Source organism: Fukomys damarensis, unplaced genomic scaffold (genome assembly GCF_012274545.1).
Source record: "Fukomys damarensis isolate Sample0158 unplaced genomic scaffold, DMR_v1.0_HiC HiC_scaffold_39, whole genome shotgun sequence".
NCBI classification, from domain to species: Eukaryota; Metazoa; Chordata; class Mammalia; order Rodentia; family Bathyergidae; genus Fukomys; species Fukomys damarensis.
In genome coordinates this window covers 66397051-66403235 of record NW_022900951.1, presented here as the reverse complement: position 1 = coordinate 66403235, position 6185 = coordinate 66397051, and positions in this window count along the sequence as shown.

The following is a 6185-nucleotide window of genomic DNA, read 5'->3' as shown; positions in this document are numbered from 1 at the left end:
CCTCTCACAAAAGCTATTAATTTTGGCGACAGAGCTTGAGAAAGGCGCTTTGGGTTTGTGCTTGGAGACCCCGCACGCTTACTTGCAGCCTGGGCTGCGGAGCGGGTTGCCTCAAAGTGCGCAAGCCCAGATCTTGGCGCGCCGCTGAGGAGTTTCCGTGGGAAGATTTTGTTTTCCACGTTTCCCAAGGGACCTGAAAAAAGAGAGCGAGGGGAATCAATAACGAAATGACCACTTACTGAACCTGTAATAGAAGTCGGCTGGCGTTAATATATCGTCCATACCCTGGAGGATTTGACAAATCAGGCGTGGACAGATCAGAGGTATCCCTCTCTACCAATCAAACCTGTTTTGTACTTTTCCTCCCTCCTTCCGTTCATTACTTTTATATTTCCTAAGTGTAGACAATTCGGTATTTCGTGAGTGTGTCACTTTCAGCTTCTTTTTACCTAAAATAGGAAAACAGTGAGAATTTCAGTGGATGAGTGGTGGAGAAAAGATTAATAAGATGTGACAGAAAGGTGGATGGGACTAGATTGCGTTTGCAGAAGGTCTTATGTTCTGAGAATCTAATTGTATAATTATGTGTAATACACAGAGTTAAAGAGGGAAAGGAAGTGAATACTTTGAGGAAAAGGTGACTCATTAACTTTGTGCAAATAATTTGAGTATTTACAAATCAAATATGTTGCTGTGCTAGATTATCTAGTTTCTCCAGGTCTTTATAACTTACTGTGTCACCAGCAGTTTTGAGAAAAAATTATAGAAGACAAAATGTGAAAGTCTGAGCACAGTATCTGTCTCATAGCAGACCAGGAGATGGAAAAGTTTCTCTGTAAAGGGCCACACAATAAATATTTTAGTTTTGTAAATAAATAGTAATTTTTTTACTTTCTTTAGAGGACTGGGAATCTAACATAGGGCCTTATGCATGACAGACAAGCATTCTACCACTGAGCTACCCCCCCAGGCCAATAGGGTGTTATTGAGGGAGAAAAAGTCTCTTGTCACCACAACTGGAATCTGCCAGTGTAGCCCAAAAATCAGCCATAGACAATATATGCACAAATAAGCCTATGTTCGAGTAGAACTTTATAGACAATGACACTTGAATTTTATTTCATTTTCACATGTATTGAAAAAATATTCTTTTTGAATAGTTTTTCAAGTACTTAAAATGTGAAAACCATTACTATTTACAGGCTGTAATAAAAAAGGCAACAGTCCAGATTCGGCCTTCCACAGTGGCTCCATAGCTGTCATTTATTTACACTATTATTTTCCTTCTCACATGAAGAAACATTTTTATGAGTGCCTTGCCTTACATCACATTTTTCTCTATTGTATGCCCTGCCAATATTACTTAATGGACTTTTTCTCTAGTGACAGTTCCAACAGAATACTAAAAAGGTTAAGAAGATGTTGCATTTGTTTTATCAATTGCCCATGTGAATGGTAGACAAATAATGTTTAAAACCTGATATCTGGTCAAACTGTTCTTAGAATTCTAGCTCCCTAATATTTGTGGAGTTGACCACTTTTTTCAGTTCTTAATATTATTACTTTGTTCAGATGCACATCCTTTCTTCCCTGTATTTCTGTTATACTCTGCTAACTAGTTTCTGTGTGTGTTCACTCACAAAATTATGAAATTAAAAATCCACAAATCAAAACAAGAGATATCAAATTGAAACTCCCTACACCACTTCAGTTGAGCCTCTCACCAAATGGGACTCTTGTAATACCTTTCAGATTCATTTTTCTTTTTTTTAATTGTTTATTGGTACATTTTAGGTATACGGTACAGTTACATTCAATATTGGGATCTTGTACCTTTCCATGACAGGTCTTGGTTCTCATTGTTTTCCCTCGTCCCTGCCCTCCCTTCACCCCCTTCTCCCCTCCCTCTTTACAAACTCTTCATTTCCATTTTTTCATTTTCTCATATTTTTTCTTTTCCCTTATTATCTTTCCCCTACCCTTCCCACTTTCCCTACACCTTTAGCCTTTTTCTTCCTATTTCACATTGTCAATTATCTCATTAGGATCTTAGATACTATTATAGTTTTTCACACCAGAGAAACTATTCGGTATTTACACATGTGTGACGTGACTTATTTATTTCATTTAGGAGTATATCCTCAAAATGCATCCATTTTCCTATGAATGAATCTAATTTTTCATTCGTTATGGCTGAGTAGTATTCCATTTTATAGAAAACCACATCTTCTTTCAGATTCATTTTTCTTTTTTTTGTTTTTTGGTTTTTTTTTTGGTACTGGGGATTGAACTCAGGTCCTTGCGCTTGCAAGGCAGGCCACCGAACTGCTGAGCTAAATCCCCGGCCCTCAGATTCATTTTTCTACTACAGATTTCTTTATACTACTTGATACCCTTTACAGGATAGGGCCTACATCCCCACAGAGTTCACTGGCATAACTGAACAAACAAAACTGATTATTTCGCTCTTTTGCTAAAGCACTGCTGCCAATTCTCGCTCGAAGTCAGAAATGATACCCAGGCAAGGATAGAAGAGGTGTGGGAATCTTTAACTGGTAAACAATGAGGAAGAACATCCAATATATATTCTTTAATTATTTAGCCAATATTTATTTTAAGAAGGAAACTGACTATAATGAACCTTTAAGCTTGACAATTTATGTCATTAAAAAAACTATTGTTTTTATATTCATGCTTTCTTATTTTCTTCTAGTTTCATATTAATTTCAAGACCAGTAATATTAATTAGATGCTATCAACTATAATTTATACCTTGCTTTATTTTGTACATAGTGCACTCTTGCAGCTTATCCCTGTAATATTAGCCAATTAATAGTGGTTTCCTATGGTACACTTAGAAACCAAATATTTCTGTTTTTTCTTCCTCATGTGATTCTGGAGTCATAGTTTGTTATCAGCTTTATTCTCTTTTATCATAAACCTCATCTATGAAAACTATCTTCCCCTCATTGCTTTTATTGTTATGTAGACAACTACCAAGGAAATAATCTAACATAAATGACAATCATATTCTAGTTCATCTAGAAGACCATTTTATAATTGATTACTGTTGTATGACACTATCAGCACTCAAATTTATATTTGTATTGCACATTGAAACCATATAGTACTGCTGAGATTTGGGGTGATTTGGAATAAAAGAGCTAGAGTTTTGTAAATAATATGGCTCTGATAGATAAATTTTAAAACCTGAAGATCATCCTTGCTCCTTTTTCTCTAAATATCCAGTCAATCAAAATGTCCTGAGAAAACCATCTCTGTATGTAATAAAGTTTCTGGATATTTACAGTGGTGAGGGAAGTAAATAATCCTGTACACAAAATGAAGGAAGAGTTATATTCATGTGGTGAGTTGCAATTTAGTTTCAGCAAAACAACATAGTGCATTACATTACATTTCTGCTTTTATTTATTGGTTATGTTGTTTGGTTATATAATTATATAAGCTTAATTAGCCTAAAGCATATATTTGGGGTTTTTGTTGTTGTTGTTTTGGTACTGGGGATTGAACTCAGGCCCTTGCACTTGTGAGGCACGCAGCGGAACCACTGGGCTAAATCCCTGGCCCCTAATGGATATATTTCTACCTTGCTCCACTATTGTTCATTTTTAAGTAACATTATAAACTAATTTAAATTAATATTAAAGGAAACAATTTTCCTTTAAAGTAGTCTGTAGTAAAAATACAAAACAACATACGAAAAGACTATACTACATAAAAAGTACTAGGTGTACTTTGGAGGAATTATTAAAGGTTTCAGATAGGAAATAACATGAGATCTTATCCTTTTCTTGTGTCAGAAAGCAAAGAAACTATCACAGACTAATGTAATAATGTCAGAAATAAAATTGTTAATGAAGAAAATACATCAAATATATAAAAATTCATGAGTTAAATAAGGATACCAAGAGATTTGCACACACCCAAAGAAAGAAACTCATTTTTTGTACGTAGAAAATCAACTACATACTCTGACAGCAATAAAAATAATTCATCATTTTATTCTACTTTTTGTACAAATGATTTCAGTACAAATAGCCCTAGTTTGATGAGAGGTAGTTCACTTCTTTTGCACAATAAGTATAGCAAATCACAATTTTACTGCCTCTGCTGAAGTAACATCTAGGTAGCTTATCAGTGGGTGAAGATGAGATGAAAGACTGATGTAAAACTTTGTGAAGTTTATTCTCGCATCACTTGAATCTGCTGATCTTTCTTATCACTGTACTAATCATAATTTGGTATTATTTTTTATTTCAGCTGATCTAATAGATGTATAGTAATATATATCACTGAGGTCTTAATTTACATGTGTCTGATAGCTCTTAACATTAAATACCTCTTCCTATGCTTATTTGTCATAACATCTTTGGTGAAGTATGTTATCAAGTTGGTGTATAGCTACAAAACGTCTGTTGGGAATTTAATTGATTCTGTGTTAATGTATTAGACCTCTTTGGGGAAGGATCACCATCTTAATTATGTTTACGACTTCTAACTTATGAACATGACATGCCCATTTATATCTTTTTTTAGCTTGACAAAATTTATTGGTTATTTTACTAAAGACATTCATCTCCATCATTTCTCTCCTCATCTTGACCTTAGATTAGTATTTTACTTGAGTCAAGAAAAGAGTATGTAGGAGAGGGATGTTATTTTAACAAACGGTAAACTGGACAAAAATTGATAGTTTGCTTACATAAAAGTAAAAGTTAGATTCATGTATCTTGATATAATTAAATCGTGCAAGAACTAATAGATCTATGAACATTTCTATTGTTTTACTTGGGGCTTAATCTAAACTTTAATGTAGAAGAACAACTTATGATATATGTGTAGGTTTCTTCTCTGGAGTTACTACCTATTAAAACAGATAAGCAAATAACTACCACCAATAAAATAGTCTGAAGCTGCCTCCAAATTTAACATTGTAGGAATTCTGAAGGAAATCATTATATCATTTTTCTTTTGTCTGTAACTGTGCTTTCAAAGATGGGCTTAACAGTCTCATTTTTTAAAAGTCTATATACAATGCAAAAATACAAAACCAAACACCGTACAATACACAAATCTGATAGCATATGTGCTGAACAATTCCATAAAAATGTATTTTCTTTCGTTTTATTTTCAATACCTACAATATGCTTTTGAGAGGCCTCTGGGCATTATGTGTGCACTTAAAATAAATGATATGATTGTTCTAATAAGAAATCTTATAGTGAGTTCAATTCAAATTGGATTTAACAACTTAGCAATGTAAATGTGTAGACAAAGTTATGAAAATGCATCCTGTTTTCCATCTTCTATAATGATAAAAATTCTTTTTGGTGTTTATACCTTTAAAAAAATAAAAATCAAAAAAATACTTAAGCAGTTGATTTGCCTCAAGTTCTGGTGGAAATACTTACAGGAACTAGCTAATAAAATCCAAAAGAAGCACATTCAAAGTACTGATTTACTTTGGTAGCAAATGGCTCTTCTTTGAAGACTGATGAAGGTAGACAAGACAATTAAAGTGAAATGGGCTATTTCAAATACTCGATATGTCACATAGAAATTTTTAAAAATTATTTTTGTGAAAGAGCTAAGCATATGTATCTACTGATAGCAACGCAATAGCAAATAATATAACAAACAAATACCCTTAAGGAAAAAAAACCCTCTATTGTAATTTTATCTAAATTTACTTTCAGTCAATAGTCCAGCAACATTTTTCTTTCAATACAGTATTCCCCCATTCTCTATAAGGCTGTTCCTGGGAGCCAGACAGTTTAGGTAATGGAGTTAATTTAAGAGTAACTGCTTACAGTTTTAAATAGAGAGTAATTGTTTGCTTCCCTCTTAATGTGCTAATAGTTGTATCTAAAAAATATGCAATTCTTACAAAGGTACCATTTCTGATTACTTTATTCTCTGTAACCTTTGGAAACTAATCACATGAAACTACAAAATTAGCAAATGTCTTAAAATTTGTATATAAAATATAAATTACCTCTAATTTCAAACTCTCACTTATTAGTGTACCACTCAATCTTTAAAAATATATGAAAAAGAAAAAAAATGGGATCCAAAGATAGTCTTATACTGTTCTTTTAAAAAGGAAAGTTTTGGGCTGGGGATTTAGCTCAGTGGTTCTGCCGCCTGCCTTGCAAGCACAAACA